Source organism: Anticarsia gemmatalis, chromosome 2, assembly GCF_050436995.1.
Source record: "Anticarsia gemmatalis isolate Benzon Research Colony breed Stoneville strain chromosome 2, ilAntGemm2 primary, whole genome shotgun sequence".
Taxonomy (NCBI): Eukaryota; Metazoa; Arthropoda; class Insecta; order Lepidoptera; family Erebidae; genus Anticarsia; species Anticarsia gemmatalis.
The window spans coordinates 5,213,603-5,227,884 of NC_134746.1; positions in this window are offsets into that span (position 1 = coordinate 5,213,603).

The window sequence follows — 14,282 nt, forward strand, 5'->3', positions numbered from 1 at the left end:
CACCATTTGACGAATAATATTGCCGATATTACAGTAGTACGAAAAAATATTTTGCTTGCAAATAATATTTGATCTGGGGGCACGGAAGTGCCCCCGCAAGTCGAGCAAAAAAAAAGCGGCACGGCCGTAACATCCTTTTCTCGAAGCAATTCGGCCTATTTTTGACACCCCTATAATTTCGTTGTGGATAAAACAAGAACCCTGGATTATCAGCAATTAATCAGTCATTGTATAAACACGGTATATTTAAAATTTCAGTCAATTTGAACCAGTAGTTTAAGAATGACAACTTGTTAAAATTTTGAATTTTGTCACTCACTGATTCACTGACTCACTGACTCACTGACTCACCGATCATCAAAAGTCTAAGGTACTTCTAGCAGACTTAGAAGCTTAAAATTTAGAATACAAATAGGGTTTAGTGTTTTAATCATAGGAAAAATTTAATATTTTGTGATTTCAGTCCAGTTTTCTAAATACACCAACTGCAACAATAACTTTGTAATCCCATATAAATGTATAAGATTACAAGGTTACATTTGCAGTTAATGAATGATTATTACTGTAGAAAATACAATAAATAGGTGTAAATAGGTACCTACTATATGAGGCATAACGGGAGGGGGCATAGGGTGGGTAAGGGTGTTTAGCCCATGAAACTGAACAACATTCCCATAGGAAAATATGTTGAATTATGAAAAAAAAAAACGTCTTTCCATACAAATCGGACTTATGTTCGCTCTACAAAAAGAAGTGAGATGCCATCAAAAACATTCTGTAAAAACCTCAAGTCTCGCCGTAAAAAGTTCTGAGATCTATATAATACCAAGTCGATTAATCTATTTAGTCTCTACTTAAAGGACCTTCTGTCTTAAGTTATTACGTATGTTATTATCATGCCAATTTAAAAAAAATACCTTTAAAACAAATAGATCGACTTGGTCATCGCAAGAAAACACAAATTCGCCATTAACATTTCAGGAACATTAACTTCTCGTCGTGCTGTGTAGTGTGATACATACTAATAATCAAATCATGCGATGGCCAGGTCGGTCTATTTGTTTTAAAGGTATTTTTTTTAAATTGGCATGATAATAACATACGTAATAACTTAAGACAGAAGGTCCTTTAAGTAGAGACTAAATAGATTAATCGACTTGGTATTATATAGATCTCAGAACTTTTTACGGCGAGACTTGAGGTTTTTACAGAATGTTTTTGATGGCATTAATAATTTCCTCAAATAGCGGCAATGAAATTAAACGCCGCATGATTTAATTTGCAGATGCTGAGAATTCCTCAAATAGAATTTTAACGAGAGCACAGTACAAATTTTGTATTTCCCAACAGCTAGCCTAGAATACTGACCCCAAAACATGTTCACAAACCATTGATGGAAACTTTGTTTCCAATTTTTAGCTTTTTATTTATTCGAAAGCTGTTGTCGCGGCTGTCGCTATTATGAAATACTGCTGCTCCCGTGGTGACCTAAAAAGAAAATACACCACACATTGTAGTAAATAACAATCGACGGAACTTAATTAAATTGGAGTTTTGAAACCGACGCATGGCGGTTTCGTAAACATTTGGTTTGCATTTTGTAGTCGCATGCAGTTTTTAATTTTAGTTGCATAACGTTTCCTATCTTTTGTGTTTCGAAAAATAGACTTGTTAGCAAAAATATATGGAGCATTACATCTATTTAGACTGAAATAATATAAATACACTTAGTAGCGACAACAGCTTTCAACATTAAAGACTATTTAAGCAGCATTTAAAAAAACCTTACTGCGACTCAAGAATAGCATTAGATTATGGTATAATTTTACCCCAGAATGGCTGAAGTACCACATGCTTAGGTCAAGTAATGTTAGGGAATTTGTATGAAAATCTACCACTTTTACAATTTCATGTTAGAGTTGTTAGAACATAAACTTCTATCGGTCGCATTGGTATTCACTCGATAGCGCCACACCACCATGCCTGACAGTATCTCATATCGCTAGGAAACGTACGACAGGTCGGTGTAGACACTTCAAACACTGTGTAAAATAGTTTTCTATTTTCGCTTCCATCAGAAAATAATTTCGCCGTGAAAGTATGAGCGTCCAAATGAATTCTTGATCCTCAGCTAGTTAGTAATACATAGAGGTGTAGGTAAATTCATAGGCGAAGCTTCGAGGAGTCCTCGTTAGAGTCCGGCTGGATGATTTATCGTCTGCGGCGGCACTACCAGTGCTGCTCTGCTTCTTGATTAATTACCCGCTCGTGAGAAAACTATCGCCCTGTCTCTGTCACTTCATTTGTACGGAGCTTATCGAACTGATATTAATCATTAGGAGCCGGCGGACGGTTGCACGTTGCACGCTCAAAGCACTCTCACAACTCCAGGTTTCCTAGTAAGTTTGTAGATGCGAGGTGAGAGTGTTTCATGTATTATTCAAATTGTTGAATGATCGCGGCCACGGACGGAGCTAAGCCGCTCGTTACCCGCTCCGAGCTGTACGCATTCAGCTAATGGCACCATTTGCCGAGATTGTCTGCAAGCTCCTAAGGCGGCCGCTAACTATACTGATTGGCATTGAGTTATATCACACAGATTCTGAAAACATCTTTCCCTGTTGATAAAACGTGTTCTTTTTTCTTTGAGGGGTTTTTGGAGGTGATTCTTATTTATTGTTTTTAGTTTAATTAACCAGGGAGAATAATATTAAAGTAATTTTTTATTTCCACAACCTAGTTATCGTCAAAATTATTACCGATAAGTTCCTAAAAAGAGAAAACTGATAATATTAATGCAGAGCTCATTAAATAAACTTTTATAATTTACGGATCTTCTTGAGGTCGAATGTATGTATGTTATATTATATACTGTGCCGTAGTAACTTAACAAAGCCCGTGATATACCCACGCATAGATCTAGGTGAGCGTTCTTATCACATCTGACCATTGTGCCGAACTACTCAAAGTTGGGTAGAGTTCGGAAATCTGAAATGTGTTCATTTTAATCTCTCGGGAAATCGCGCGGCGCAGCAACCTTTCCATATTAACAAAACTTTAATCTAACCGGTGCGTCCCGGAGAGGAGGCCGTGTTGTAGCGAGGCTAAATTTTTGTGGGCAGTAAATTTTCTTTAAGTCCGTCTCGTGGCAGACGGCCAACGCTAGCATGTGCTCCTAAAATCTCATTTTATTTCCGTAGTGGCAACTTTGTTAAAAACACATAAGTGTGCCGTCCTTTATTATCCGCGCGGTTTACAACTCGAGCCTCTCCTCTCACTCGCCTATCCGCTCTATTTACAAAACAAGTGAACTGTACTCGACCAATAACTCATCCGAATTTATACGCACAATACATCTTGTCTAACAACGTAGCTCGTTTCAGCTGCAGACAAAATGACGGAGCATATTTCAAGCACTATCAATAGCGTTCGGTGTGCATCAGAGTATCGTATCGCTCGCTTGTTTTGCATTCTGTGTTGTTTATTTTGCTTGTGAACAAAAAGCAGCGGTACAGACTAGTAGAGCTCTAGTTACGGTACAGCGGACTCTTGACGAATTGCGCGGCAAGTGTCGTAGTGTGCGGCAGACGGCAGCGCCTTCATGCCGCGCCGCGCGCGCTGTCTGCACGTCACTCGGACATGCCTTGTTCCTACTGAATACTGCAAATGTGAATGCACTGGCTGTTTTACAATAAATTTACCTATGCATGGACCAATTTCTAGTATGACAATATTTTAGCAAGACCTTACGCTACAGTACTACAGTTTGATATCAGATATACGGATGTTTATTTCTGTCTAATCTAGACTTGAAAGTCTAGATATAAAGATATAAGTCTTTCGAAGAAGCGTACCTTTATCGTGTTATATTGAGAACTACAGCTTACACTGGTTCTCAGAATTTATAATAACACTAACGTGTAAAATAAGATTCTACGAAGGGTGTTCTGGGAAGCATCCATTGCAGCATTTTATATTCAGACTCGTGTGCTCTTATGAAAATATATAAAATATTTTTCTTCTATTACTTGAAAGCAATATTAATTAGTCGTCTTTGAAGTGCAATTTAAACATCTATACTATATATCTATACTAATATAATAAAGCTGAAGAGTTTGTTTGTTTGATTGTTTGTTTGTTTGTTTGTTTGTTTGAACGCGCTAATCTCAGGAACTACTGGTCCGATTTGAAAAAATATTTCAGTGTTAGATAGCCCATTTATCGAGGAAGGCTAAAGGCTATATAACATCACGCTACGGTCATTAGGAGCGGAGTAGCAACGAAAAATGTTACAAAAACGGGGAAAATTTTGACCCATTCTCTTAGGTGACGCAAGCGAAGTTGCGCGTCAGCTAGTAATATCTATACTTAATATTATAAAGCTGAAGAGTTTGTTTGTTTGTTTGTTTGTTTGTTTGTTTGAACGCGCTAATCTCAGGAACTACTGGTCCGATTTGAAAAAATCTTTCAGTGTTAGATAGTCAATTTATTGAGGAAGGTTATAGGCTATATATCATTACGCTACGACCAATAGGAGCAGAGTAGCAATAAAAAATGTTACGAAAACGGGGAAAATTATGACCCATTCTCTCTAATGTGACGCAAGCGAAGTTGCGTGGGTCAGCTAGTAAATAATATATCTATACTAATATTATAAAGCTGAAGAGTTTGTTTGTTTGTTTGTTTGAACGCGCTAATCTCAGGAACTACTGGTCCGATTTGAAAAAATATTTCAGCGTTAGATAGCCCATTTATCGAGGAAGGCTATAGGCTATATATCATCACGCTACGACCAATAGGAGCAGAGTACCAGTAATAAATGTTACAAAAACGGGGAAAAATTTCACCCATTCTCTCTTATTTGACGCAAGCGAAGTTAGTACATGATAAAGCAATAAGGTCCGTGTTTGCATAACAGTCGTATGTCCAATAATTGTCCAAATACAGGCCAGTTTATTATGAATACAAGTGTCAAATTCGTCATGATGACCACAAGTGAACCACACGGGATCTAACATGCTAATACATCTATTCAGTTCATTGTAAACGCTGGACATGTGATACAGTAATTGGACATCTATTGCGCGGCGCAGGTAATTATGATGAATCCTGCGACCAAATTGATTGATTAATCAATTAGATACTGAGAATTCCATATACTATCAATTCTAGAGTTTAATTTGTGACAAAAAAACACTAGATTTTTTATAAAACAGGCTAGGTTTTGTAATTCAGCTGCAGGTAATAACACTATTATCTCTTATGATACTTGGCTCAAATAAAATCTACATTTCTCCAATTAGGTCTTTTGTAGGTCTCATGTCATCGGTACATTACAAAACAGACTGCTGCAAACAGGCAACAAAACAAACAGAGCTGCTATTGAGCAGAAGATAAAAACATCCAATAATACTTGGGACCACTATGGAATCTAACCTAAGATTAGCGAATTAACTAACGTGGGAGGCAATAGTCAAGTGACACACAAATTAGTTCAGTTATTTTTGAACCACAGAAGCAATCCTAAAAGTAAGTTAATAAATAATTTTAGTATCAACAACTTGAATAACCCCCGGTTTCTGGGGTACATTAAGCGGTAGTTTATCTATTCAATAACGTTTAAACTCATATAAAAAAAACGCTATTGAAAAGATAAACTGCCGCTAAATGTACTCGGGCATAAGTAGTCTTTCGTCTCTCGGTTAAGCTGTAAATTAATACACGAACATCGTTAGCTGGACGATGAAAGCATATCTGAAGTCGGAGTGAACTCAAAATATTATTCAATCAAGCTTACAAGGAGCACTTAAGATAAGTCAAGTATTGGCAATTACCATCCGTTCGGATCGCTGATCCGCTGCGGAAAACACGAGGGAACTGAACCTACTTACCTACTACTTAAATGTATTTGATGTGATAATATTAATGCTGCTTTAAGACATTGAACTTGCTGAAAATATTACTAAAATTTGGGAGGTAAGCTTAATTTTAGACTAATTTTCAAATGATGATTTTGGGGCAGTCAAAAAATATTTTATGATAGGCATATTTTTTACAGCAGCATTTTGTATCGGTTGAAGCAGTTAGTCTCATTGATAGGTAGACAATAAAGAATATAAAGACCTAATGACACAGATAATAATATCATAATCACTAATTTGAGCAGTTCCCATTCTTACAAGTCGTACGCAAACTAACAAATATTGAGTAACTACCCAAGTACCTAGCATGATATAGTGACAAGTTAATCGATATTGTACTCAGTATATAAGAAACTTACATAAAATCTATATCAATAACGGCACAGATACTATCAATCTCGATACAATAAAGAAAAACATCTTCAATAAACAGAAAAACTTGTAAACGAGTAAACAAACAAGTCAATCTTGCAACAAGTGTTCGAAGACTCATGGAATACAAACTGCTAAGTAGTTATAAAACTCTGTCATAACAGACTCTAAGTACGTCTTAGACGATATAAGCTTTAAGTCTATTAAACTTGATGTGCATTGGAACCTGAACAACGAAGGGAAATGTAAAAAGGAAATAAAAATAACTAATAGCTACCCACGCTGGAAGCGAAGTTTTTCCCTATTTCTCAATTACTTGACGTTATACCGCGATGAAATATGCGTTGCCTTGTTGCTTGCCCTTGTTTCTTCTGCAGACCTTACGTGGGCGGCAAAAGTCAAATGACACATAAATTAGTTCAGTTATTTGTATGAAACTTGTCGGCCAACGCGGGGAGCTAATATTTACAATGATACTCAAGTTCTATTGTATCAAGATGGAGTTAAAATAAATACAAAATACATGAATTAGTATATAGGTGTACACGTACGTATGTCGCTTTATAATTTTATAATTTCGTAAAAAGCGTCTTGCTAATTCTGCATTTTCACAACAACCATTTTAACTTGAAATCCAAAATTATACTAAAAAGACATCCTCAAATTGGATTACCTTTACTGTAACTTAGCGACTCCATACATTTTTCCGTTGTAATACAATTGCTGTTCTCAAATTAGGAAGTCGTGTCCAAACACTAAAGAAACAAAACGTACGTATTGTTATCTATACGTAGTTCGCTCAGTAAGAGATAGTGGCTCCAGTATAATGCCTTCATTAGCCTGTTAATAAGCTTCCTCCATGTTGGCCTGTCATTAGCTGGACCATCACTGTGTAGCATTCGGACAGAGATAGGCTAAACGTGGAACTTTAAGATGACATCACAGAGAATAAATATCATGTACCTAATGTACAGCAGGATTATGAAAGTTAGCTCATAGTACCATTGACATTTTGTTCCTTGGACTTTATAAAACGAATTTCGAAGTATTTGCCTGCATTAAATATAAAAGACAAAATTAAAAACGGTGAATCGGAACCGTCATAAATATACCGAGGTACAGAACCTTTCATAAATCGACTGAATTCAAATGATTAGCAAACATAAGAACAGCGTTTAGTCGAAATCCCCCTTGAAATGGAAAAAAGCGAGAAAATCACTCGTTGAATATTTTATTGTCTTCCTTCTTCTATTTTTTGCGAAATTTAATATAAATGAAAATTATCTCGACAGCGAATACTTGGGGAAAACAAAAAGCGTGGCATTATCAGTGCTGCGGTGAGTGACGCCGAGGTTATTTGTAACGTTGCGCCTGTAGCGATTGTATTCGCAAACAAATATACCGCTCACACCTTCTGTTGAACGAGTGCCTGCCTCAATACTGACAGCAACTTACTTTTAGTTCATAGTGTTTATGAATCGGCATTCTCTCACTAGTAGACATTATTACGAAACTTTAATCACTTTTGACAGAATAAGAACTATTCTTTAACATGTTTTTTATAAGACATACTGTCATACATTTGATTGAGACCCTATTAGAAGTTTGAGTCTAAGTCTAGCCTTAAATTTTTTGACCAAATATATGATCTTGTGTAAAAGGGCAGCATTTAAAACTTAAGTTAACCTCAGCTTGGTACAGTGACACGGTACCTTTTCGTATTTTTATCGAGCGTTGGAGGTTGGATACAGCTTGACAACTTATCGGCGACACAAAGCCGTGGCAGAGCGAGCCGGTGAAGCGGTGCCGCCATTCACTGCTCTCCAATGCACTTTATCATCCGCGATGCTCAGAGGGGAGATGCCGCACTTTTTATACCACTTTTATGAAATTGTCCCGTCGAAGAAGATTATATTTGTGATAGGTCGCAGGTGCGCTAATTGAAAGAGAAAACATACCGTTTCTTTGCAGAAAGATTCATCGGTTTTGTGCGAGAACGATCAATAAATACCCGTGGAATGTACACAAATAAACATCTTTAAGTAACACAACTTTTTCTTTTCTTTTCAGGCGGTGTCGCGTCTCTATGATCTCACCAATTCAACTTGGTGTGAGAAACTGTAAAGAACTGCAATTCAAAGTTTTGCTACCTCATAAATATGTAACGATACATGATACGCCTTTAAGTTTCCGAACAAAAAGGAAAAGGTGGATGTACTTGTCGCTGTTTATCGACAACATTGCCATCCGCCGTGGGAGCAAGTGGTACTAATTAAAAACTCCATTACATTTGCAAGTACTTGGCGAGTTAGTGATCCGAAGATATGCATACTTCCTCCGAACTAATTAAATGTCGTCTTGAGTTCATGCGCGCTTTTATACGCTCTAGTTTCATTTGTGATCTGTACTGCGATCCGTGAACTTTAAACACTAAACTTTTGCTTTGTTACTATTTATGTTTTGCTTTATTACTTTTTGTGTGTGAAAGAGACGATATTCCTTCCATCTTTTATCAAAATCAGGTCGCTTTCAAGGAAAATATTCTTAACGCCGCAACAAAATCTTATTTAGGTCAACCGAATCACACAAAACATCGCATTTGTCACGGTGGTGTATTTAAAATATTAAAAGGAGGGCAAAATACGATGGGTATTTATGAACATCAATATTAACCCGAGGCCTCGCGCGGAGCATCAAATATGCCTTCCTTGGTTAAGTTATGTAGCTGACGGTATGGAAATGAAGTCTCATCACGACGCAAATTTGCACATCATTTGCCGACTTGTTATATATTTTAACAAACTTTTCTCTACTTTTGTACTTAAACAAGCATTCCGAATGGATTTGAAATGTAAATTATATTAAAATTAACACGAAACTTTTGGAATGGTATACATTTATTGTGTTGTAATTATTCAAATGACAAAAGAGTATCTCTATTTGTAGTTTGTAATACAATACTAATTATTACTTAAAATTTTAGGTTGTTATATTTGTTATAGTGAAGCGGTCATGTATATTACTGGGGCGTGCATCGGACCGTTGTAGCCCACAGCTACAATATTCTATTTTAGATTCAAGCTCATAAAATTCACGTGGGTTACAAAATGGACACACGATCAATACTTCGATGTGATATCTCATGCAGCAGCATAAATATTGTGCCACAATAATATAGGTAGTTGTGCGCGTGTATGATATTGGTAACAAACACCTCCCCACTAACCCATCAATTCTTGTCATGGGACACTGTGGGACAGTATTAGAGGCATCAGGCTCCGTCTATATACTATTAATGTTATATTAATCAACAGAGAACATTAGTGTGACGCATATTCTGTATAATCTCTCTCGTAGCACGATACAGTTACAAAATAAATAACTGAAATGTGAACATATTCGGAAACGACAGTTTGTTTAATGTATTGAAATTTTTAATGATATCTTAGAGCATCTTATATCTTATCTTATTATTAATTCATGTGTTATTTAGTGCAGTTCTTTTTCTGACATAACGATACGAGTGAACGAGTTTAACGATATAATGTTTACAAAGGATTGATCAATAAACCACAGCAAATAATAAAGAGTCTTCTTTTATCAGCCAATTTATAGGTAGGATTTTTTTGAGAGAGGATCGTTAAAAATCATTTTGTGACGTTAAAATCCGTGGTAACATTTTATCTGGCGCGTACTGATCGCTTTAGATATTTTACATTTCAGTTTTGAAATATAAATAAAGTTAACATTTTATTGTGCGTTGAATTGCGTCGCTCACATTCAGTACAGTCGACCAACATTTTCAGCAACGTACAACAAATAGCTTTTTGTGGACAATTTATTAATATTTTGCTTTTATTTTTTATTGTCAAAGAATGATACGATCTATTGAATAGGCTTTCCACTTGACTAAGGTGATTTAGTGAAAACGATTACTACAATAACGTAGTTAATCAATTTAGAAGTGTTTTGATTGAGGTCGCTTGGTTAACAATTAGGTAGTGCATAAAGGCAACCAACCCTTCTTTTTTGTGGCTTTTGGCTAATAGTCACGGAAGAACGTCACTGCTCATATACCTACATACCTACATTTACTAAACTTTATGTTTATGCGTTTATTGCTGTTGTATATTTTGACGAAGAGATGTTTGATACCTTAATAACACATTGCGCAGAGCTGGACACAATGAGTTTGGCGACAACACACCTATCAGTAAAATACTACGGGTCAACCCTTTATGTGCGCTTCCGCCTTTTATCCCTGTTAATGACGGTTCGACCTTTATTTCTCGAAATCGGTGTGAAAATTGTGGAAATTCCCGCCGCGGTGACGTTATTTGTTAGATATACATACGTATACCGACAACAGTATTGATCCTGCATCAAATGTCCAAATAAAATCTAACTGCCAATCATTTGAGTTACGTTTCAAGTGCGTCTCATTTTACCCTAGATGGTTCCGATATTGGGTTATGTATCTGTTAATTACAATGACTGAACAATTCGGTGGCCACGGGATAATACACCTAAATTACTTCTAGCTATGTGAATTTCATGTGTCCTGTAAATGGTATTGGTACATTGTGTTTATTAGATACTGTCAATACAAGCCGCGTTCTCTATATCTATTGTATCAGATTAGGTTATTGAAACGCGGCTACGGCGGCGTAATGGATGTTTTGACAACAAATAGATTGTATTCAACATCGCATAATTATATACTAGCGTCTATGCTATTTATGTGGCAAATTAATTTGGCAAGCTAATTGTGTTCGGTAATTGTATTTGAGTATATTTGACAGGGATTAGTTGTCACTATATGACTATAATAATATGTACGTACTATATAACGGTAATGTGTTCAGGGAAACGTGTGAGTAGTTCGCTCCAACGACGTCACAGATTACGTTCCCTACCCCGCAGAGAGAATGGTTCGAAGTTAGTGTGTATTTTAATAGCATAAAATGTATTATCCTAGTTTGGTTTAAGCGGAAAGTTTGCTTCGAGCTGAAACAAACGGCTCATGTAGTTTATGTAAAACTTTATGTTCTACCATTGAGTAGTTTTAATCCTGACTCTACTTCAAACGAAACTGGAGAGGATCGCTAGCTAACGACATACGTTTTATAACGATTTGAATAGTCAAGCCACGTCATATTTATACTACAATTACATAGATATACTAATGTCTGTAGAATTATTTACAGCAAAATAACGTTTCCGACGTATAAATAAGTAGTTGAGTGTAAACCAGAACACTGAAATAGTGGCATAAATGAGTAATTCATTGTTTCCTGGCTTTATAATTTAAATCAAAGTAATTGTTTGTCTCCTAACGAAGCAGAAGTCTTTGAATAGTGTCAAAACATTTGTCATTATTAATTATCATTTAATACCATTGCGGATAGGTGTGGCGTGACAGCGTGACAAATGAAACGTGCTCACAATGAAAATTGGTGCGAGGTTTGTAACCGAAGGCAAATTGTTGACTCCTAGCGTCACACCACCGCCGCGACAGGCGCTCACAATGTTAGCTCGCCTCAGAACACACGCAATACACACATTCAACAATAAAACCACTTTGTATACTGATATAGAAAATCAAGTAATTTTATGTCATTGTTTACTGCTAATTAATTCTCTCATTGGGCGATTTTCAGACTACTATTCTTATTTCTACACAAAGACATTTCATTGCGGTCATTTCAACAAAGCACGATTAAGCTCATCATAACTTAACTGCATACTTAATGCGTATTTAAATACTTCAAGTAATTAATGAGAATTCTATCTGTTAAGACTTAACCCTCTTAACGTCAAAGCTCACTGCTTAAATCCACAGTAAAGTAAAAGATTTCCATTTAAAACAGAATAAAGGAGTACTTTTTAAATTCGTCAGTTAAAACTGTGACTGCAAATAAGTTATTAGCCTGTGAATACAGTTGCCAGCTATTTTAGGATTTCTGGAGTAGTCTCATTAATTCAAGTGTCCGTAGTCCGGACAGTGGCGCGACAATTTCTCCCTAAATCCATTATAATAGGCGGCTTTGTGATTTTTGCGCTACGTCCGCCGCGCGCCGTCCGCCCAGCCATCGCAGCCAGGCGCCGCCGCACCGCTCGCCGCTCGCCGCCACCAATCCAAAACTAATTACCGGCTCAAGTGCAAGAAATTCAACAAGTACCCATTTACGAAACAGTTTTCCACCGAATAAATGGCCGTTTCATCCTAAAAATGTACAAATGATTTGTTAACGGGAATAACAAGGGATTTTATTTTAATTGTCCGTTAGATGTTTTCCATCTATTCGCCGATCGTCATGGCTCTTCGAGTGTTGTTGCCATGGGGAGGGCACTTGAGTTCATTTTTATTTATGTTTTTGAGCTTTATTATGATTTATAACGGTACTTTGAAATAATAGGACCATTACAAAAATGCTAACATAATACAGATCAATAATTGTACCTATCAAACGTTATCATGGTTAACATTGTCCCTACTTTTTAGATTATTTGCAAAGATTAGACGCCAATACAATCTTAACTTCATTCTCTGTTTATGGCAATCATAAAAAATGTATAAAAAGAGAGGAGAAAGTATAAAAGAAAATATTCCCCATCGCTGATTTTTCGAATTAGATGCGAAATCGGGGACTATAATTTCGATAGCGCACCAAAGCGTAAAGTTCCCTGCTGTTGTCTAATGAGCGGGGTTTTATGCCGTTTGCTGCCGAACCATAAAAATGTTAATTCAACTGTGCCGAAGAAATGAAAAACGTCGTAAATACAAACGCGAGTTTTTCCGACGACCGAACGACTTTATTTATATGTATACCTACCTACCTATACGTAGGTATAGGTAAATGACAGGTTATGTATAGTTGTTGACACACTTACATTATCACTTACGTAACTTATAACACGGTATTTGCATGCAGTCACCGTCTGCTGGCGTGTTTGTACTTACGATTAACATTATTATTATCAAATATTTAATCCTGTTCAGTGATTTAGGCTGCTCGTCACTCGAAGACACAAGACTGAAGATTACCATCACAATTAAATTAGAATTTAAGATTCAATAAGCATAAAAATAAATTTCAAAACGTTATAAGCTGATGTTATTTACCAAAATAGAGAAACATATCTCGGAACTTTCTGATATGTATTCATATCCCTGTCATTGCGTATTGCTGTGGCCCGGCTTATTATCAGATCCTATTCAAGTAGAACTACAGGGCAAGTTATAATGATCGGGCGGCAGACGTCATGCAATTCGTGTGTCACAGCTCTCTGAATCAAGTTAGGATTTATACTGCGTCTACGTGACTGTGATATTACATTGGCCGTATATTAAGGACGTGTATTTCGTAGCGGATACACTGATATAAATGAAGTATGCTCTTTTTGCTAATAAGTAGCCGGTCACACTACTTTCGCACATTTTTTACAATTGCATACTCGTGTCTCGTATATCTCGTTGCGAAAATATACCAAGTTCTTGTATTGACGTGTGTTTATGTCGAAACATATAAAAGTTTTATAATTCTGATCATTCCTGTCATTCACTGTTTGTAGAAATGGACACGAACAGAAATTGTAATGAGGTAGTAATATCGACGATATTCAGTTTCCATTGGACAAAATGCAAAAGCACTCGATAACTTGTGTAAAGATAGAGCATCAATAGTAAATATAGGTGCAGGTCAAACAGTTCCTGCTCTTTCTCCTCAGCACATGTATTTCTACAAACCACGGAAGTGTTTGCCGATCGTTTTCTCCAAGCGAATCACGTAGCTTTGAGTGGACGACAACGTGTCCCTAGAATATCTAAGTTCCTTACTTGACTACACCTATGTACCGAACGATAACTTATATTCAACACTGCACAGTACAAACTAACTTTATAAAATCTCAAGAACAATTATCGTACTTAAAGTTGTGCCGCAGTTGTTTTGATAGTACACGGAGCTCCACTCTCGCGGTAACGGC